The 22,755-nt window shown below is 49.3% G+C and overlaps 1 protein-coding gene across 2 annotated transcripts in view; it reads left to right on the forward strand.

Moving 5' to 3' along the window:
* LOC135902581 (uncharacterized) overlaps window positions 1-22,755 on the forward strand; it is a 593,127-nt gene that overhangs the window by 157,005 nt on the left and 413,367 nt on the right. The window contains exon 3 of one of the 2 annotated variants that reach the window (XM_065432776.2): window positions 8,952-9,028. The exons of the other annotated variant lie outside the window; for it this stretch is intronic. The gene's annotated coding sequence lies outside the window, so the exon portion shown is untranslated. The remainder of the gene's footprint in view (window positions 1-8,951; window positions 9,029-22,755) is intronic. 2 annotated transcript variants of the gene reach the window in all.

Below are 22,755 nucleotides of genomic sequence, written 5' to 3' on the forward strand. Positions count from 1 at the left end.
TGGGGACCCAGCGGCGACTGTCTTCGCCGGGTATGACACCATCGCACGGCCGCCTACCATCGGCCGAAAATGACGACACTTGAGCGGGCTCGCAGATTGGCCGGAAATGGCGTAATCTGAGCGGGCTCGCCGGTTGGCCGAACGTGACGTGTCTTCGAGACACCGAAGGGCTTAAAAGACGCAGACCGGGAGCATTCCTAGAGCATTCCTTGATTCATCTCTTTCGAACTTCTTGCGACGGGCCGCAGCGTCCGAGTTGCTGCCGGCTGTTAGATATGGAGCTGTTTCCTGCGATTACTTCGAGTTCCCCAAACCACTTCGAAACGCAGCACAGCTAATTGAGGAATGCAGAAGCAGGAAAGCACATTCCAGAGGAGCGCCCAGGCAAACAAGTTGAAGGCCACAAGACAGGTGCAAACCAAGACGGCGGTAATGCGCCGTGACAGCCAGACGTGCCGGAAGGTCCAAGCGTACCTCTTCATCACCTTTGAAGAAGACAATTGCTACCGCTGAGGGGCCGTAGCACCGGGAGCAGGTGAACCCTCGGACAATGGAGCATGAGCGCCCCTTCCCTTCTCCTTTGAAGAAGCGCATTGCACCACTGCGAGGCAAGACCGCAGAGAGCCGCCGGGTGTGACAACGCGATACGGGCGCCAACCATTGGCTGAAAGTGGCGTCATCTGAGCGGACTCTCCGATTGGTCGAACATGACGCGACTTCCAGTGCTCGAAGGGTTTATAAGAAGCCTTCCAGAGAGACCATGGCATTCCCTGATTCCCTGATTCACCTCTCTCGAACTTCTTGCCGCGGGCCGCAGCGTCTGAGTTGCTGCCGGCCCGTAATGACTGTACGACTGTTCATTGACGTCTCACCTCTGTATATAATGTAAAATAAACCCTCCCAAGTTTGGTTTCCATCCCGAAGTCCGTCCCTCAACCCCTACACGGCCCGTAATGACTTTTAAGACTTAATTGACTCTCACTGTAAATAATGTAAATAAACTTCCAAGTTTTCATCCCGACGTCCTCCTCAACTCTTACAGACCCTAAGAACGGCCGCAAATGAGATGCTTAGAACACGGTTCACCGAATGTAGTATGTCGAGTGCATTCCGACTGTCAGTGGTGCTAGGAGTCGTGCAGTGCCTGCCCATCACGGCAACAATGCCACGGAGTCCGCGTTCTATGCAGTCCTCGCTGAAAAAAAAAAAAAGTCGCTACGTTTGGAGGTGTAACACCACATAGCTGATAATATTGGTTTTATATCTGATGCACGAAGTAAAATTATTGTTCTCCACCGTATTCGTGGCACTAACGTGAAAAGCAGCAGAGTGCCCTCCAAGTGGTCGAATAAAGCCGACACTGCGTCGGTATATACGCGCAGTTGCGGTACCGCGACTTCGAAACGCCGAGGGCGTCCGCGTTGCCGGCGCCTCTGCGCGCTCGGTCGGCGGCGTAAAGTGGCGGAGCTGCGCAGCGTCTCTCGCGCGCTGCGGCCGAGCTGCGGCACGACGCTGAGAACTGGGCGGAAGCCGTGCACTGCAGGATCCTGCGAGATTCGTTCGCCGCCTACTGAACGGCAGCCCGGTACAAGGCACACAACTTTTTGCAAGTATTGTCAGAGGGAACTCTGGCGCTTGTCAGGATTGGGGGCTCAATCCTTTCGTCCGTGGTCCTTTGCCAAGATTGGAGTACGGCATGAATTCGAAGGTAGCTGGCCCATGCCGTCGTCCAACTTATTTACGCTGAGATCGTTGATGAAGTGAAGAACTGCTTCTCATCGAGAACGAGGAAAAAGGGGTTTATTTACAGAAAATTAACTCAGTCTAACATGACTGTTTGAGGAAAAATAGTATTAGTCCAACAGGACTGCATGAGAGAAGTGAACCAGTCTAACATGACTGCTCAAGAGAAGTGCGTCCAACAATCGCACAACCACAGTTTTTATACACTCGATCCGCCCGTCCACGACGCGGCGGCTGTTCGTTTACACATCACCAACTCGCAGCTGCTCTGAAGACCAGTTTACAGACACAAAGGCACACACATTCCGAAGCCCAAGCGACGGTGTTGAAGGTGGTGCCGTTCCGGAAAATCGACGTTGTCGATCGCGCGTCGCTCATTGTTCCGAGCCACTCCAAACCTTGAGAAGCACAAAAATAAGTCTTCCCGCGGTAGCTTCTCCAGGCGTGTCAAATCAGCCCCGCGTTGGCGAACTCTGGAATCATTGTCCCCACACCGAATTCGTCTCGTCACCATGTCGAAGCGGGCTGGAGGAAGGCGGCGGATTCCAGTGCAGAGGCCGCTTCTTTGTTCGCCTTGCAGCTGCAGCGGCGGGGAGCGGGAGGTGCGCGTCTTGCACCCCTTGTCGTAATCGGGTGGCAAGGTGACAATCTTGTTGTGCAACCCGCCGTTCTTTACAGCGCCTCCATGGCCCCAAAAGTCTCGACTGTCTAGCGCTGACAACCGCTAGGCAGGAAGAGAACGGCTGCTGGTCAGGGGGGGATTGATGTCTTGGCTCGCAGCGACCACTTGTGCCTTGATGTCACCGCCCCAAAACATCCAACAAGGACAGGCAACTGCAAAATGAACCCCACAACACGGCTCTGCGCCGAGATGACGTGCATTGGCTCTCACTTTAGACTCGCTAGGCTTCAAAAAAAAAACAACAACAACATAAGTGCAGAAACAAAAAAAATGCTGCATTTCACTATGCCAATTTCTGAAGCAAATTCCTGCTGACAAATTCAGCAATCATGGAGGGAATCCTGCTAAATGAGAGGGGATCTTCTTCGCTTAATAAATTTAACACTAGTAACCCTAAAATTTAGGCGGGACCCTCAAACGCAGAATTCAAATTAGCCTGCTCAAACCATCCGCATTGCTATGCAACTTTCCCTTCTTATATCTAACGGAGAAGTTGTACTCTTGGAGAGTGAGGCTCCATCGGAGCAAGCGGCCGTTTTTGTGTGACATTTGATTGAGCCACGTCAGAGGACAGTGGTCGGTCTCGAAGATGAACTTCGCTCCGTACAAATAACACGACAACTTCTGGGCGGCCCAAACCAAACAAGCGCATTCCTTCTCTGAAGCGCTGTAGGCTTCCTCTCTTACATTTAGTTTACGGCTGGCGTAGAGGATAGGATGCTCCTCGTTATCGTCGCCGACTTGACTAAGTACCACGCCCATACCTCTGTCGCTTGCGTCGCATTGAACTATGAATTCCTTTGTGTAGTCTGGCGCGCGAAGCACAGGGCGAGAAACCAATAGCGTTTTCAAACTTTGGAAAGCGTTCTCTTTGTCCTTATCCCAGTGTACGTTACTCGGTGCTCCCTTTCGGAGGGCGTCTGTTAATGGACTTGCCAATTGCGAGTAATTCGGAATGTACCGTTGATAGTACCCCACAAGTCCCAAAAATGAACGAACGTCCGTTTTCGTGCGCGGCTGAGAAAAATCTCCAATCGTAGCTATATTCAGCTCAGCCGGCCGTCTCATGTCCTGACCGACAACATGGCCCAGATAAGTAACCTGTGAACAACCGAACCTACACTTTTCCGCTTTCATCGTTAAGCCGGCTTCAAACGTACGAAGCCTCGCATTCTTGTCGTAATAGACTTTGGCGTTCTTTTGAGCTATTGCCATGTTCTTTCCGACTAGTTCTTGGTTTGCGCTTAGCCGTTCCAGTAAATTTAGCACGTATTCAACCACTGTCGGAATCTCCCCTCTTTCTTCCCACATCTCGCTTAACATTCTCAGTGGAGGACGGAGTGTCCTCTCATACACTCGTTCTGCTGGTGAGAACCCTGTCGCCTCATGTGGAACCGTTCGCAAAGCAAAAAAAGTTGCCGGCAGACAGTTCTCCCAGTCCTCCTGGTGCTCGTAACATAGCGCATGCAAAACTCGCTTAAGCACCGAATGCCACCTCTCTACACTGTTCGACTGAGGGTGATAGACAGAACTGTGTATTAACTTTACCCCGCACTTTTGCAAGAATGTGGAAGTCAGTGCGCTCGTGAATACTGACCCTTGATCTGCCTGAATTTCGGCTGGAAACCCAACTCGTGCAAACACTGTCAAAAGCGCGTCTACTACTTCAGTGGAGCTGAGCTCTTTCAAAGGGATTGCTTCTGGAAACTTGGTGGCCGGACACAGCATGGTAAACAAGTACCTGTAGCCTGATTTTGTTTTTGGAAGAGGCCCTACCGTGTCTATTACAAGTCGTCTGAAAGGCTCTGTTATTAAGGGCACTACCTTCAGTGGAGCTTTCCAAGTCTCTCCTGGTTTACCAGAACGCTGGCAGGCGTCGCATGATCTTACAAAGTTTTCTACATCTTTGAAACAGCCAGGCCAGTAGTATTCCATAAGCAATCTTTCCTTTGATTTGTTTATGCCTAGGTGGCCGGACCACCCATTTCCATGACAAAGACTCAAAAGGTCCTCCCTATACTTAGTAGGTATGACTAACTGATCTAAAATCTTACCCTTTCGATCTCTGTAATGCCGATACAACAATCCTCCTCTCTCATGTATCGTTACGTTGCGCCTAGCAATGCCTTCTTTAGCTGTGTCACGTAATTTAGCTAAGCTCTCATCATTCTTTTGCGCAGCTGCCAGTGACTCTCTATCCACGCGTAAGAGTTGATCAAAGTTCTTTGAGGCCGGTGATAACAACGACCCTGTCTCGCTTGGGAGCGCGTCTGCATGCTCTTCCTGCAGGCTAGAACTCTGACACTCTAGTGCTACGCTCTCATTGAGCTGGTCGACTGGCAGGCTCTCCTCAACTGTTCTTTTGTCCCTCGGGCCTAGCTCGGATTCGGGTATTGAAGCTATCCCCTTTTCTGCTTCAGCTGGAGGAGCTTGAGCATTTTCAGCCGAAAGCGCCGCGATCTTACGAGCTTGGCCTCTGGTCAATGCCTGTACTATGCCCTCTCCCAGTTTGAGCCCTCTGTCACGCAGTAACTGATTCGAACGATTCGAAAAGATGTAGGGATACTGCAGTGACAAAAATTTGGAAACTGCAGCCTCAGTCTCTAGCTCCCCGAATGGTCCACTGATTTTGACTTTGGCCATGGGCAGACACACGCTGTGTTCTTCTACAACCTGTTTTATCCATGCTACTTCTCCGGTGAAGTCCTCTACCATCACGTAAGACGGATGGACAATGTCCAGCGTGGCGGCACTGTCTCTTAGCACTCGGCATGGTTTTCCATTAACTTGCAGGTCGTGGAGATATGGACTTAAAAGTTCCATATTCTCATCCTTTTCCTCCACGTAGGAAAAAACTACGCTAGGCTTCTCGCAGTTTACAGCTATATGTCCCAGTTTGTGGCATTTGTAACAGCGAATTGGTCTAAAAGATCCGAACTTTCTTTTCTGTTCTTGTGCGGTTTCTCCGTTAAGTTTCTCCTCGCTCTTTTCTGCGGGCTTTTCCGCCATGTCTACAGGCTCGGATCGTCTAGCTTGCGCACCCTTTTTGAACGGAAATGGCTTCCGCGGTCCATTTCGACCGTCCCAGTTTCCCTCCTCGGCGTTCAACTTTCTACGGGTTGCGTACTCTTCGGCTAATTCAGCCGCCCTTTCCACAGTGTTTACATTACCTCTATCTTGCACCCACAGTTTCACAGCTTGGGGAATGGTTTTGTAAAACTGCTCTAGACACATGCATTCAATGATCATGTCTCTGCTGTCGTACGCTTCCGCGCTTTTAAGCCACTCGACTAGGTTGGCCTTTAAGCTATATGCAAACTCCGGATAGCCCTCGCTATCTTTCTTGCCTGTGCTCCTAAACCTTTGCCGAAAAGCTTCGGCTGAAAGGCGGTATTTCTTCAGGAGACTAGCCTTAACTTTCGCATAATCATATGCATCCTGCACACTCAATCTGGCGATTACTTCCGCCGCCTCACACGGCAACATAGACAGCAACCGCTGTGGCCATGTACTCGGACCGAAGTTCATCTTTTCGCAAGTCCTTTCAAAATTGCTTAGGAACAAGCCTATGTCGGTCCCGACCTCATATGGCTTTAATAGCCTGTCCATGCGGTACGATTCTGCCTCACTTGATCGACCCAGAGCTCCTTCACTTCCTTGAGACAACTCCAAACGTCTGTTTTCAAGTTCAAGTTGCATTTTTGTTATCTCGCGATCTTTATCGCGTTCCTCTCTCTCTCTATCCCGTTCCTCTCTCTCTCGTTTTTCTCTGTCCCGTTCTTCTCTTTCTTTTTCCCGTTTCTCTCTCTTTTTGAGAAGTTCCAATCCCATCTCAATATCTTGCTCACTGGCCTGATTGGAAATTAGCTCCAATAATTCCGATTTGAGCATTTCCTTGCGTACATTTAGGCCCAGTTCCTCACCAACAATCAACAACTCGTCTCTCAGCAATGTCCTTAACTCCATGACTGCTGCTTTACTGCCTTGATTCTGCTCTCTAAATCTAGCTAGGAAAACACAACCTAGCTAACACACAACAATCTAGCTTCCCTACTGTTCTAAACAGAACAACCACAAAATGAAGCCTAGAGAGTCAAAGCAAAAACCAAGCACTCACCGCAGATACAGCACCATGTCGCAAAGTCCATCCTACCGCTGTCAGCCAGTTGTCAGGATTGGGGGCTCAATCCTTTCGTCCGTGGTCCTTTGCCAAGATTGGAGTACGGCATGAATTCGAAGGTAGCTGGCCCATGCCGTCGTCCAACTTATTTACGCTGAGATCGTTGATGAAGTGAAGAACTGCTTCTCATCGAGAACGAGGAAAAAGGGGTTTATTTACAGAAAATTAACTCAGTCTAACATGACTGTTTGAGGAAAAATAGTATTAGTCCAACAGGACTGCATGAGAGAAGTGAACCAGTCTAACATGACTGCTCAAGAGAAGTGCGTCCAACAATCGCACAACCACAGTTTTTATACACTCGATCCGCCCGTCCACGACGCGGCGGCTGTTCGTTTACACATCACCAACTCGCAGCTGCTCTGAAGACCAGTTTACAGACACAAAGGCACACACATTCCGAAGCCCAAGCGACGGTGTTGAAGGTGGTGCCGTTCCGGAAAATCGACGTTGTCGATCGCGCGTCGCTCATTGTTCCGAGCCACTCCAAACCTTGAGAAGCACAAAAATAAGTCTTCCCGCGGTAGCTTCTCCAGGCGTGTCAAATCAGCCCCGCGTTGGCGAACTCTGGAATCATTGTCCCCACACCGAATTCGTCTCGTCACCATGTCGAAGCGGGCTGGAGGAAGGCGGCGGATTCCAGTGCAGAGGCCGCTTCTTTGTTCGCCTTGCAGCTGCAGCGGCGGGGAGCGGGAGGTGCGCGTCTTGCACCCCTTGTCGTAATCGGGTGGCAAGGTGACAATCTTGTTGTGCAACCCGCCGTTCTTTACACGCTGCGCGGGAGCTGCGGATGCGGTGAATCGGCCATCGTGGAAATGGTTATATAGTACGTGGACTTGGCTAACTTCGTTCTTTCGGCCTCGAACGGCGGCATGGAGACTTTCAAATCGATTATTTTCGACGAAGTAGTCACTTATAAGGGCCTCGGACTTCTAAACTATGAGTACTTGGAAATTTAGAAGGATAACGCGTTATAAAAAAAAGTCGCAGTTTCGCTTGAAAGGCGTAGCTTCGGTTGCGGTATATCAAATTAGTAGACATCCACGCGAAGTAAGGATGTTAGCTTTATTGGCCCTATAAACTTGGAAACATTCGCTTACGAACTGAATTAGCAAGCATTAGTTTCAACCGCATTAGTCGCGTGCGAGTAACTCCTCGCGGAGCATTTCCTTGAGCGCATTGTGCAGATTCCGTAGGTACATCTGCGGCTAATGAGTGGCACTGTTCCTTCGATGCTACCCGACGCTCCAGCTGAAGAAACCTACCGCAGAAACAACGAGCGAGACTTGGATGGGATGCCGGTCGCTAAACATAATCGAGAGTGAGCCGAGCTTGCATACTTACATGGTGCAAGCATAATATGATGCGAATGAAAATGAAGTGTGTGTTTAACAAGTGAATCACTATCTCGTGCGCATTCATTACGGCGGGGACCTTCTGTTGCACCTTTTGTCCATTACGCGTGTACGGTAAATCAAGTCCCGATTGACTGTTTTTCAGTTGTCTTTCATGCCCTTGGCATAAAGCGTGAACAACAATGGAGACAGAGGGCATCCTTGCTTCAGTACTTGGTGAATTTCCACCACTTCATTACAATTTCCGCCTTCCCGCACAATTTTTACTGTGTTGTCTCTGTATATCTCCCTCAGCAGCTTCACCAAATCCTCACCTATGCCTTCGTGCATGAGAATATCCCTTAACAGCTCCCTGTCTACGTTGTCGTAGACTTCCTTAATATCCAGAAATGCTATCCATAAACGTCTATTCTGAGCAGCTGAAATGTCTATGCACTGACTCAGAACAAACATGTTATCCTTTAAACAATGGCCTAGTCTGAACCCATTGTGTAGTTCCCCCCAGTATACATCCGTTTTTTTCCCCCACCCACTTATATTTTTATGGCTTGCATTGCCATTCTATAATATCACCGACGCTACTGCAACTGGCCTGTACGAGCTGGTCCTATCTTTATCACCTTTGCCTTTGTAGATGATGTTCATCTTGCATTCACGCCACCCAACCGGAATTTTCTTCGCTTCAATCACTTGCTCAATGAAATTAGTCAGCGGTGCGTTGCTTTTTGGACCGAGGTTTTTGATTAGCAGTATTGGGATTTCATTGGGTCTTGCAGCAATGTTAATAGGGGCATTTTCTTCTGCGTTTTTTTTTTTCAGTAAACGATTTCTATGGCAAATTTTGATCTGACGTGATTGCTTAGAAAATTGGAAAGATAAAGCTTAATAACTAGACATACAAAAGAGCGCCCTAAGCCGCAAGTACAAAGATTAGACGAAACCACTGCGTCTGAACGATTCTGAGCGCCAAATTTCCCGTTTGTTGTTTTAGTGGGAAAACCTGTGGCAGCCAGGACATGCCTGGAATCTGAAAAGGACTTTCGGGACTGCTTCGATTACAGAACTCTGGTATGCAAACGTCCCTGCACAGAGCGGGTCGTTTCCGTGCTCACGTAGCGCGTCGCCTGCTCAGTTTCTGGCGTTGGCACGCCTTGATCTTTGAATTCTCTGGGATTTTACGTGCCAGAACCGCGATTGTATTATGGTCCGAGGCACGCCGATATAGTGGAGAACTCCGGATTAATTTTGGCTACAGGGGGATCTTTAAGGTGCCCCCAGTGCGCAGCACACGGGCGTGTTTTTGCATTTGCCCCCATCGAGATGCGGCTGCCGTAGCCGGGACCTCATCGCGCGACCTCGTGCTTAGTTGCGCAACACCAGAGCCACTAAGCCACCGCGGCACCGCTGCCTTGTTCTTTTCATTCCGGCTGCGGCGTTATTTTCAAAACTCCTCGACCGCCTCGTTTCGTTTTGTTTGAAACTTTCGTCTCCTCTCGCTCTCCCGATGGCTCGTGAATTCCCTTCGTCTTAAAATTCCTTCTCCCAGAAAAAAAAAGAACAAGAAAAAGAAAATACCGCATATGCGCGCACACGCCTCGAGAACCGCTGTATTTTACAGCGCGGCCGCTGCGACCGGGGCACGGGAATCGATAACCTGGATATGTTTGTTCAACCCGCGCTTATATTAAACGGAATTTATTCGACTCACTTTATATTTGCGCAATGCTTTCTTGCCGCTTAAGTTCTATCCCTTCCCTTGCGTTATTTCTGCTTTTTTTTTTCCTCTTTCTTTTAACGGCATGCAGCGAATAAATGGCCTTCGTTCCCTATAGGCGCCGACAAATGACTATGGTGTCAGTGTGCCTTTTTTTTTTCCAATTCACGAACGCGCTCGTGCACGTTATGTCCGACGGCATGAAGCTGTTTTGCCGCCAGAGTGTGTACGGGCAAAAGTCAGAGGCCCTCCGGAACATTTGTTTATGTTTGCGTTTTTCAATGTTGTGAATAACCTTGACTGTTTCTTGTATATAGGGGCCCATTATTTTCTTTTTTCGTGACCTCTTAGGTTGCCGTGCTGTTGTAATTGTCGTTGTTCCTCAATCACCTGGCGCAACCCAATCTCGGGGATCGGCCATGAATCGTGAATTGCATGAGTTATAAAAAGAAACAATACTGATTTTGAAGAATATGACTTCGATAAAGAAAACTGGTAATCTGAACTTTTGTTAACTTAAATTTGTGATATAGATGTAAACTTTGTCGTATCTTCACATTACACAATTCAAAGTTTGAATTGCAGATAAAAAAATATGACGCGGAAAAAATTTTAGCATTGTTTTTTTTTTTGTCTTGCAGCACAGAAAATTGCGGAGGGCATCATCCAGTTCGGTAAATACCAAAGGAAAGAACCACCGATATAGGCAACGTCAAGTGAAGTTTACGTAACGGTTCTTCCAACAATCTTTTTCTTTGAACCTTAAAATGGCGACACGCTTAAAAAAAGAAGTGGATGTTCATTGCAGAAATGATACAATTATGATATCGCCTGACCATGGAGACCAGTGAAGGTATTGGTATTACTCGACAACGAAGTTTCGTAAGCGATGCTTCAGCCTTCCTAGTGGAAGGCTCCTCGGCTCCTCCGTGTGTTTCACTTCAGTCGGGCTAGAGTGATGAGATGTAATGTTCTTCACTCTTCATGTAGATATTGTAATAACACCCAGTGCTCGTTTTCATTGAGAACACGTTCCTCCCTTCAACAACATATTTAGCGTGGATAAGTCGGACGGCGGCACGGGCCAGCTACCCCTTTTGACATGCCCGACCCCTACTCTTACACCACCAAGTACCTCACTTCAATTCATGGTCTTCTGGATAGGCTGTTAAGAACGGCCCGCTGACGTGCAAGTTTTGCCAGCCAGTTGCGACATCGGGCAGCAACTTTTCCTGGAACGCCACCGCAAACCTCTAGCCACGGCGTCACTAAGTCGACTGTGTGTGGAGAAAAATGCGCGCGTCCTCGACTCTCCGTCGCTGGAGCCAAGATGAGTGCGACGAAGCAGGCTTTGTGCCTGAACCCGCCACCGCCAACCTGGTCTGCTGTGAACGAGGGAGTCCCCGAGGGAACGTAGTTCGAGGTTCTTCCCACGCGCCGTTCAAGACGTAAGACAATGGGCAACCGGCGGGCGCGCGACGGGGGTCAACTCGGGGAATAAAATGCGCCTTTATTGACGTAACCTCGAGTTCTGCGAAGGCCATCTGACCTCGGTTGGGGACCGTGAACCTGTGCGGAAATGTGTGTGTGTAAGCCCTCCCGCCTACGGTGCCTGGTCGGCTCGCCTACGGTGCCTGGTCAGTCTACGGTGCCTGGTCGAACGTTTCCATCACCTTGGGATCGAGGGAGGACCGAGTGTTTATAAACCGCTGTTGTGCGGCTGCTCAGTGTTCTTTCTCTCGCAGTCATGCTAGACTGATGAACTGCAACGTCCTTATGTAGATACTGTAAATAAACCCATATTCCTCGTTCTCGATGAGAAGCAGTCCTTCCCTTCAACAACGTCCTCAGCGCGGATGAGTTGGACGACGTCATGGGCCAGCTACCATCCAATTCATGCCCGACTCCAACCTTGACAACTGGTTACGAGCGGTGGGATTGAGCCCCTTACTCTTTACAAGGCCCAGTTTACTCGGTGCGACAGTCTTCATTGCTGAGTGGGAAAGAAATCCAATGCTTCGCGATCAGGCCCGTAAATTTTAGCAGAGTACAGACAACGTCGCTATCTTGAGTTGTCGATAAGGAAGTAGTTCGATCATACATCGCCTAACAGTTCAGCGTTGTGGCAGCTTTTCGAGTTCAAGGCATGGTCGCGGAAGTGCGTTAGGCTCTCCATAAGTGCAGTGCGCTAAATTGCACGCCGTAGTCCGCACAGGCGTCGCTTGGAAGTAAAGCGGTTTATGTATATATTCGGGCCAGCGTTGTTAAGAATGGCGAGTTGCATTGCAAGATTGCCGCCCAGTTACGACCGGGGAACAAGACACGCATCCCCCACTCTCCGTCGCTTCAGCTAGGATGTGTTCGATGAAACGGGCTTTGAGCTGACACTGCCGGCTGATCCTCCAGCCCCATCGCCGTTGTGACGAAACGAGTTCGGCGGGCGAACTATTGTGCCCGAGTTCTCCAGCGCGGACCTGATCTGCTACGCGTGAACGGGCTGCCGCGGGATAGCCGTTTTTTGTTGCTTCCCACGCCCCGATCGGGACGCAAGACAACGAGCTACCCACCATTGGCTCCTAGTTTCCCGGAACGGCGCCCCTCGGACGTCGGCGCCGGACATCGGATTGTGTGTGCCTATGTGTGCGTAAACTGTTCTGCGGGGCGGCGGCAAGTTGACAATGAGTAAACGAACGTTCGCGTCAACTTGTATCGCGGGTCGACCGAGTGTATAAAAACTGCTGTGGTGCGAATGCTGATACACTTCTCTTGAGCAGTCATGTTGGGCTGACACTTCTCTTGAGCAGTCATGTTGGACTGACACTTCTCTTGAACAGTCATGTTAGACTGATTTAAATACTGTAAATAAACCCATATTCCTCGTTCTCGATGAGAAGCAGTTCTTCCCTTCATCAACGTCCTCAGCGTGGTTGGACGACGGCATGGGCCAGCTACCTTCGAATTCATGCCGGACTCCAATCTTGACAAAGGACCGCGAGCGATGGGATTGAGCCCCCAATCCTGACAGCGTATATATAGTCTGCTGTTCAGAAGCGAAACAGATGGCGTTGCAGAGGCACTCCATCGCGCACGAGGAGCGGTTATAGCTGGAAGGATATGACTAAGTTCGGAGGCAGTTGCGGTTGCCTTAATTACTGTAACGGCATAAATGTGAAGAAGGGGTGGAGGGAGGGGGTGTATAGCCATCGTGGCTGTTAGCGCATCCGTTTTCAGACCATAACGACCAGTGCATGCGGTATATAGTAGCGCTTATTTTTAACTCCCCAGGTAATGTAAATTTCAAAAACGCGATGTTTGCTCGTGACGCCCTGGAAGGTACCTTTTATTATAGGCTTATCGTGGCGGCGATCCGTGTACGAAATGTAATTTGCTCTACCGAATGTTGCGGCGACGAGGGAGCGTTTATAAAGCCTTTTAAACCGCTGGTTTGTTTGGGCTTAAACATTTCCCGCGCACTTGGCATTTCGTCGCGAATTTCGTTTGCGACGTCCGTGTCTATGTGCGGTGCTTCCAATTTTCGGCCAGTTGCGTCGTCCGCAAGGATGCCGGTGGGATAATGGAGATTTACTTAGTGAAAGTTACAGTCGCGTCGTCTTTCACGGGAGGGCGAAGTATAGGTCTTTCCATTCTGGCTTGGGCCGTCCAGCAGATCCGCGCAGCGGTCGCCAGGTACTCCCTGTTGGTCCCTGCGGGGGGAGACGCCCACTGCGCGCTGACGTGCGTCCTGCAGGACCTTTAATAAAGTTTATCCAATCGACCTTTTGCGCGGAGGGCGTTTTGCCTCCATGGGGTACAAAGTGCGCTACGCCGTTCTTTTCACCGAGGAAATTGCCTTATCGCTTCGGCGTGTCGCCGCAGGAGACTTGTTCTTATCTATACCGGGTGTCCCAGCTAACTTGAACCAAGGGTTTAAAAATGAAATATTGGAGTCAGGAGAGTGAAACTAACTGCATATTGGTGATAGGCATTTGGCGCACCACGGGAAATTTTTTGTATCGCAATTACTTAACTAGTAATTAAGATAATTTTTCTAAATTTTTTAATATTGACTTTAGACACTAAATGTGATTCGCAAAGTTGGAGAGCACTTTCAGAAACCCGCATTCCATTATTCGCCATAAAGAAAACCTTACGTGTACCTCTTTTTCCGAGCTCGAAAGAAAGCCCGCGAAATACAAAAAAAATCACGTGACGAGCACATTTGCGCCTCGCGATCGTGCTGCTCTCAACCGTGCTTTCAGTGAACGAAATCAGCTCCGGCCTTTATTCGACGGCCCCGTTGCAGCGGCAGGCCGATATCTTGGCGGGGGTTTTTCGTCCGCGTCAGCTAGTTGGCACCCGGCGACGACGACTTAGTCCCAATCTGATAAGATACTGAGATGGCGAGTCTGCTTTGTCACTCAGAAGCAAAAGAGAAATACAGGGAATAATGTTTCGCCGCGAGGTGTTGGCGGCTGTGTGTTGCAGTTTCCTAATGAGGATTTTGAAAGCTGGAAGCAGCGGTGAAGCACAGTTTGTCGTGTGCTGTAAAGAACGGCGGGTTGCACAACAAGATTGTCACCTTGCCACCCGATTACGACAAGGGGTGCAAGACGCGCACCTCCCGCTCTCCACCTCTCCGTGCTGCAGCTGCGAGGCGTTCAAAGAAGCGACCTTTGCGCTGGAACCCGCCGCCTTCCTCCAGCCCCTTCGACATGGTGACGGGACGAATTCGGTGTGTGGACAATGATTCTAGAGTTCCCCAATGCGGAGCTGATTTGACACGCCTGAAGAAGCTACCGCGGGAACGTCTTGTTTTTGTGCTTCTCACGGTTTGGAGTGGCTCGGAACAATGAGCGACGCGCGATCGACAACGTCGATTTTCCGGAACGGCACCACCTTCAACGCCGTCGCTTGGGCTTCGGAATGTGTGTGCCTTTGTGTCTGTAAACTGGTCTTCAGAGCAGCTGCGAGTTGGTGGTGTGTAAACGAACAGCCGCCGCGTCGTAGGACCAGCGGATCGAGTGTATAAAAACTGTGGTTGTGCGATTGTTGGACGCACTTCTCTTGAGCAGTCATGTTAGACTGAGTTAATTTCTGTAAATAAACCCCTTTTTCCTCGTTCTCGATGAGAAGCAGTTCTTCACTTCATCAACGATCTCAGCGTAAATAAGTTGGACGACGGCATGGGCCAGCTACCTTCGAATTCATGCCGTACTCCAATCTTGGCAAAGGACCACGGACGAAGGGATTGAGCCCCCAATCCTGACAACTGGCTGACAGCGGTGAGATGGACTTTGCGACATGGTGCTGTATCTGCGGTGAGTGCTTGGTTTTTGCTTTGACTTTCTAGGCTTCATTTTGTGGTTGTTCTGTTTAGAACAGTAGGGAAGCTAGATTGTTGTGTGTTAGCTAGGTTGTGTTTTACTAGCTAGATTTAGAGAGCAGAATCAAGGCAGTAAAGCAGCAGTCATGGAATTAAGGACACTGCTGAGAGACGAGTTGTTGATTGTTGGTGAGGAACTGGGCCTAGATGTACGTAAGGAAATGCTAAAATCAGAATTATTGCATATCATTTCCGAACAGGCCAGTGAGGAAGAAGTTCAACTGGGGTTTGAACTTCTGAAAAAGAGAGAAGAACGAGAGAGAAAAGAAAGGGAGGAACGCGATAAAGATCGCGAGTTAAGAAAAATGCAACTTGAACTTGAAAGCAAACGTTTGGAGTTGTCTCAAGGAAGTGAAGGCGCTCTAGGACGATCAAGTGAGGCAGAATCATACCGCATGGACAGGCTATTAAAGCCATTTGAGGTCGGGACCGACATAGGCTTGTTCCTATGCAATTTTGAAAGGACTTGCGAAAAGATGAACTTCGGCCCGAGTACATGGCCACAGCGGTTGCTGTCTATGTTGCCGTGTGAGGCAGCGGAAGTAATCGCCAGACTGAGTGTGCAGGATGCATATGATTATGCAAAAGTTAAGGCTAGTCTCCTGAAGAAATACCGCCTTTCAGCCGAAGCTTTTCGGCAAAGGTTTAGGAGCACAGGCAAGAAAGATAGCGAGGGCTATCCGGAGTTTGCGTATAGCTTAAAGGCCAACCTAGTCGAGTGGCTTAAAAGCGCGGAAGCATACGACAGCAGAGACATGATCATTGAATGCATGTGTCTAGAGCAGTTTTACAAAACCATCCCCCAAGCTGTGAAACTGTGGGTGCAAGACAGAGGTAATGTAAACACTGTGGAAAGGGCGGCTGAATTAGCCGAGGAGTACGCAACCCGTAGAAAATTGAACGCCGAGGAGGGAAACTGGGACGGTCGAAATGGACCGCGGAAACCATTTCCGTTCAAAAAGGGTGCGCAAACTAGACGATCGAAGCCTGTAGACATGGCGGAAAAGCCCGCAGAAAAGAGCGAGGAGAAACTTAACGGAGAAACCGCAAAAGAACAGAAAAGAAAATTCGAATCTGTTAGACCAATTCGCTGTTACAAATGCCACAAACTGGGACATATAGCTGTAAACTGCGAGAAGCCTAGCGTAGTTTTTTCCTACGTGGAGGAAAAAGATGAGAATATGGAACTTTTAAGTCCATATCTCCACGACCTGCAAGTTAATGGAAAACCATGCCGAGTGCTAAGAGACAGTGCCGCCACGCTGGACATTGTCCATCCGTCCTACGTGATGGTAGATGACTTCACCGGAGAAGTAGCATGGATAAAACAGGTTGTAGAAGAACACAGCGTGTGTCTGCCCATGGCCAAAGTCAAAATCAGTGGACCATTCGGGGAGCTAGAGACTGAGGCTGCAGTTTCCAAATTTTTGTCACTGCAGTATCCCTACATCTTTTCGAATCGTTCGAATCAGTTACTGCGTGACAGAGGGCTCAAACTGGGAGAGGGCATAGTACAGGCATTGACCCGAGGCCAAGCTCGTAAGATTGCGGCGCTTTCGGCTGAAAATGCTCAAGCTCCTCCAGCTGAAGCAGAAAAGGGGATAGCTTCAATACCCGAATCCGAGCTAGGCCCGAGGGACAAAAGAACAGTTGAGGAGAGCCTGCCAGTTGACCAGCTCAATGAGAGCGTAGCACTAGAGTGTCAGAGTTCTAGCCTGCAGGAAGAGCAAGCAGACGCGCTCACAAGCGAGACAGGGTCGTTGTTATCACCGGCCTCAAAGAACTTTGATCAACTCTTACGCGTGGATAGAGAGTCACTGGCAGCCGAGCAAAAGAATGATGAGAGCTTAGCTAAATTACGTGACACAGCTAAAGAAGGCATTGCTAGGCGCAACGTAACGATACATGAGAGAGGAGGATTGTTGTATCGGCATTACAGAGATCGAAAGGGTAAGATTTTAGATCAGTTAGTCATACCTACTAAGTATAGGGAGGACCTTTTGAGTCTTTGTCATGGAAATGGGTGGTCCGGCCACCTAGGCATAAACAAATCAAAGGAAAGATTGCTTATGGAATACTACTGGCCTGGCTGTTTCAAAGATGTAGAAAACTTTGTAAGATCATGCGACGCCTGCCAGCGTTCTGGTAAACCAGGAGAGACTTGGAAAGCTCCACTGAAGGTAGTGCCCTTAATAACAGAGCCTTTCAGACGGCTTGTAATAGACACGGTAGGGCCTCTTCCAAAAACAAAATCAGGCTACAGGTACTTGTTTACCATGCTGTGTCCGGCTACCAAGTTTCCAGAAGCAATCCCTTTGAAAGAGCTCAGCTCCACTGAAGTAGTAGACGCGCTTTTGACAGTGTTTGCACGAGTTGGGTTTCCAGCCGAAATTCAGGCAGATCAAGGGTCAGTATTCACGAGCGCACTGACTTCCACATTCTTGCAAAAGTGCGGGGTAAAGTTAATACACAGTTCTGTCTATCACCCTCAGTCAAACAGTGTAGAGAGGTGGCATGCGGTGCTTAAGCGAGTTTTGCGTGCGCTCTGTTACGAGCACAAGGAGGACTGGGAGAACTGTCTGCCGGCAACTTTGTTTGCTTTGCGAACGGTTCCACATGAAGCGACAGGGTTCTCTCCAGCAGAACTAGTGTATGGGAGGACACTCCGTTCTCCACTGAGAATGTTAAGAGAGATGTGGGAGGAAAGAGGGGAGAGTCCAACCGTGGTTGAATACGTGCTGAATTTACTGGAACGGCTAAGCGCAACCCAAGAACTAGTCGGAAAGAACATGGCACTAGCTCAAAAGAACGCCAAATTCTATTACGACAGGAATGCGAGACTTCGTACGTTTAACGCCGGAGACCAGGTAATGATCCTCAAACCTTCAAGAAAGAACAAGCTTGAAGTTCACTGGGACGGGCCCGTTAAAGTGTTGCACAAACTTTCAGAAACTAACTATGCTTTGAGAATGCCCGGTCGCAGGAAGGAAGTGAGGATATATCACTGTAATTTGATGAAGCCGTATGTAGAGCGGAGCGGAGTCGTTAACTATACTGTCAAAGCGCCGGATGGCATCGGTACCAAGTTTAAGGAGGATAGGGCAACCTCGAACTCTGAAATCGGCCTAGAAGAAGTAGTAGAACACTCGGTAAGCTCGCATGCTCTAAGACCCGAGCAGCTAGATGAGCTAAAAGGGGTGTTAGGGGAATATCTCGACAGATTCAGCGATCGGCCGGGTAGAACCGAACTGATAACGCATGAAATTGAGCTGACCTCTACCGAACCAGTAAGATCAAAACCTTACAGGGTGTCTCCAAGACAGAGAGAGATTATGGAGGCAGAGATACAGCGCATGCTAGAGTTGGGAGTTATTGAGCCCGCTGAGAGTGACTACACGTCACCGCTAATACTCGTAGAAACCCCTAACAAGGACCCTCGTCCGTGTGTTGACTACAGGAAGTTAAATGCGATCACTAGGGATCAGCTGTACCCGATACCCAACATTGAGGAACGAATTGAAAGAGTTAGCGCTGCTAAATACATTTCAACTATAGATCTCGTGCGGGGGTACTGGCAAGTTCCCCTTTCAGAAAGTGCCAGCCGCTATGCCGCATTCATCTCGCCTGTAGGCACTTTTCGCCCTCTCGCACTCAGCTTCGGGCTGAAGAACGCGCCGTTTAGCTTCTCTAAGTTAATGGATATTGTCCTAAAAGACTTGCAGGAGTTCGCCTTACCTTATCTTGATGATGTAGCCATTTTTTCGGACAGCTGGGAACAACACGTATCGCACCTCAAACAGGTGTTCTCACGGTTGAGGGAAGCCGGCTTAACGATGAAAGCGGAAAAGTGTAGGTTTGGATGTTCGCAGGTTACTTATCTGGGCCATGTTGTTGGTCAGGGCATGAGACGGCCGGCTGAGCTGAAAATAGCAACGATTGGAGATTTTTCTCAGCCGCGCACGAAAACGGACGTTCGTTCATTTTTGGGACTTGTGGGGTACTATCAACGGTACATTCCGAATTACTCGCAATTGGCAAGTCCATTAACAGACGCCCTCCGAAAGGGAGCACCGAGTAACGTACACTGGGATAAGGACAAAGAGAACGCTTTCCAAAGTTTGAAGACGCTATTGGTTTCTCGCCCTGTGCTTCGCGCGCCAGACTACACAAAGGAATTCATAGTTCAATGCGACGCAAGCGACAGAGGTATGGGCGTGGTACTTAGTCAAGTCGGCGACGATAACGAGGAGCATCCTATCCTCTACGCCAGCCGTAAACTAAATGTAAGAGAGGAGGCCTACAGCGCTTCAGAGAAGGAATGCGCTTGTTTGGTTTGGGCCGCCCAGAAGTTGTCGTGTTATTTGTACGGAGCGAAGTTCATCTTCGAGACCGACCACTGTCCTCTGACGTGGCTCAATCAAATGTCACACAAAAACGGCCGCTTGCTCCGATGGAGCCTCACTCTCCAAGAGTACAACTTCTCCGTTAGATATAAGAAGGGAAAGTTGCATAGCAATGCGGATGGTTTGAGCAGGCTAATTTGAATTCTGCGTTTGAGGGTCCCGCCTAAATTTTAGGGTTACTAGTGTTAATTTTATTAAGCGAAGAAGATCCCCTCTCATTTAGCAGGATTCCCTCCATGATTGCTGAATTTGTCAGCAGGAATTTGCTTCAGAAATTGGCATAGTGAAATGCAGCATTTTTTTTGTTTCTGCACTTATGTTGTTGTTGTTTTTTTTGAAGCCTAGCGAGTCTAAAGTGAGAGCCAATGCACGTCATCTCGGCGCAGAGCCGTGTTGTGGGGTTCATTTTGCAGTTGCCTGTCCTTGTTGGATGTTTTGGGGCGGTGACGTCAATGCACAAGTGGTCGCTGCGAGCCAAGACATCAATCCCCCCCTGACCAGCAGCCGTTCTCTTCCTGCCTAGCGGTTGTCAGCGCTAGACAGTCGAGACTTTTGGGGCCATGGAGGCGCTGTAAAGAACGGCGGGTTGCACAACAAGATTGTCACCTTGCCACCCGATTACGACAAGGGGTGCAAGACGCGCACCTCCCGCTCTCCACCTCTCCGTGCTGCAGCTGCGAGGCGTTCAAAGAAGCGACCTTTGCGCTGGAACCCGCCGCCTTCCTCCAGCCCCTTCGACATGGTGACGGGACGAATTCGGTGTGTGGACAATGATTCTAGAGTTCCCCAATGCGGAGCTGATTTGACACGCCTGAAGAAGCTACCGCGGGAACGTCTTGTTTTTGTGCTTCTCACGGTTTGGAGTGGCTCGGAACAATGAGCGACGCCCGATCGACAACGTCGATTTTCCGGAACGGCACCACCTTCAACGCCGTCGCTTGGGCTTCGGAATGTGTGTGCCTTTGTGTCTGTAAACTGGTCTTCAGAGCAGCTGCGAGTTGGTGGTGTGTAAACGAACAGCCGCCGCGTCGTAGGACCAGCGGATCGAGTGTATAAAAACTGTGGTTGTGCGATTGTTGGACGCACTTCTCTTGAGCAGTCATGTTAGACTGAGTTAATTTCTGTAAATAAACCCCTTTTTCCTCGTTCTCGATGAGAAGCAGTTCTTCACTTCATCAACGATCTCAGCGTAAATAAGTTGGACGACGGCATGGGCCAGCTACCTTCGAATTCATGCCGTACTCCAATCTTGGCAAAGGACCACGGACGAAGGGATTGAGCCCCCAATCCTGACAGTGCTCTTCTTATGCCACTCTCATGCGAGACTGAATCTTTGGTGTAGTGATTACTAGCACTGCAGACATGCCGTTTACAAATGAAGAGAAAGCAGACATGGTTCTGGCTCTAGGTGCATGTCATGGGAACAGAAGGCGCGCTGCAGACCTTATGCAACAATGGCACCCAGGCAGGCGGCCAAGTTCAGTAACGATCCTGCGTGCCTTCGAGACGCTGCGACGGATGGGCAGTTTTACGTCCACACGACACAGAGCACCTGTTTTTGACGAGGACTTCGAGACGCATATTTTATCGCTGTTCGCTCTGGAACCCCAAGCAAGCGTGCGCAGCGTGAGCGAGGATACCGGAGTCTCCAGGTCATCAGTTTGGCGAATACTGCGCAAACACCGCCTGCATCCGTACCACGTACAGCTTCATCAAAATCTGTTGCCACGGGACTTCCAAAACAGGACCGATTTTGCTAATTGGATTCTGATAAAGATGCAGGACGACCCGGATTTTTTGAACAAAGTGATATGGAGTGACGAAGCTAGTTTTTCGCGCAATTCACAGGTGAACCTGCACAATGCTCATTACTGGAGCGATTCAAATCCCTACTGGGTTTTACAGACGCAGCACCAGTACCAGTGGTCATTTAGTGTTTGGTGTGGACTTTTCGACGGTAGTTTGATCGGGCCTGTGTTTTTCGACCAGACGCTGACAGCAGATCGCTACACCAATGATATCCTCAGAGGACCCGTTGACGACTTCCTTTCGGATCTACCGCTCGCCAGGGCCACAAATGTGTGGTTTCAACACGATGGCGCCCCCGCGCACAGCAGCGCCAAGGCTCGGACCTGGCTCGACGCAGCGTTCCCGCAGAAATGGATAGGACGACTAGGTCCCGTGAACTGGCCAGCCAGGTCTCCTGATATGACACCTCTGGACTACTTTTTGTGGGGTCATATCAAGGACAAGGTGTACAGCACACCAACTTCCACACCGCAAGACCTTAAAGACAAAATAACGGAAGTCTGTTTAAACATGCCTGAGGCTGTCATACGAAATGCAACGGCTGATTTGGTTACAAGATGCCATAGCTGTATCGTCGCACAAGGTGACCTATTCGAGCACTTTTTATAATTGGTAAGAAACCGAAATGAAATGGAGTCAGGACAACCGCATGCCACGGCTGTCATCGCCGCACAGCCAAGCCATAAACCGCCACTTTTATTTTCTTTGCAACTGGCAAATAAAACTCCTCTCATTTGAAAACTTCGAGCTTGGCAGTCTTTATCGCGACTGCAAAGCGCAGCGCACTCGCTGCAATTTACACCGTCACGCGCGAACTGGCTGACACGGCCGAAGAAACCACCACCAAGATATCGGCCTGCCTCTGAAACGGGGCCGCCGAATGAATACCGGAGCTGATTTCGTTCACTGAAAGCACGGTTGAGAGCAGCACGATCGCGGCGCGCGAATGCGCTCGTCACGTGGTTTTTTTTGTATTTCGCGGGCTTTCTTTCGAGCTCGAAAAAAGAGGTACACGTAAGGTTTTCTTTATGGCGAATAATGGAATGGGGGTTTCTGAAAGTGCTCTCCAACTTTGCGAATCACACTTAGTGTCTAAAGTCAATATTAAAAATTTTTAAAAAATTATTTTAATTACTAGTTAAGTAATTGCAATACAAAAAATTTCCTGTGGTGCGCCAAATGCCTGTCACCAATATGCAGGTAGTTTCACTCTCCTGACCCCAATATTTCATTTTTAAACCCTTGGTTCAAGTTAGCTGGGACACCCGGTATATCCTTGACTAAAGAGGCAAGTGCCGCGTTTAAGCATGGTGTTCAGCAAAATGCACCGGAAAAGTGATGTCGCACCTTACGGGAATTTGGGCGTAGGTGAGTAAGCGGTTTAGCCAGTATATCCACTTATATAACAGGGCGGGCTTATAGGCACAACATTCGGTGGGAGGAAGCCCTCGATGGAGCTGGAAATCTAATACGCTCCCTCTAGGAA

The sequence above is a fragment of the Dermacentor albipictus genome, chromosome 3 (assembly GCF_038994185.2).
Source record: "Dermacentor albipictus isolate Rhodes 1998 colony chromosome 3, USDA_Dalb.pri_finalv2, whole genome shotgun sequence".
Taxonomy (NCBI): Eukaryota; Metazoa; Arthropoda; class Arachnida; order Ixodida; family Ixodidae; genus Dermacentor; species Dermacentor albipictus.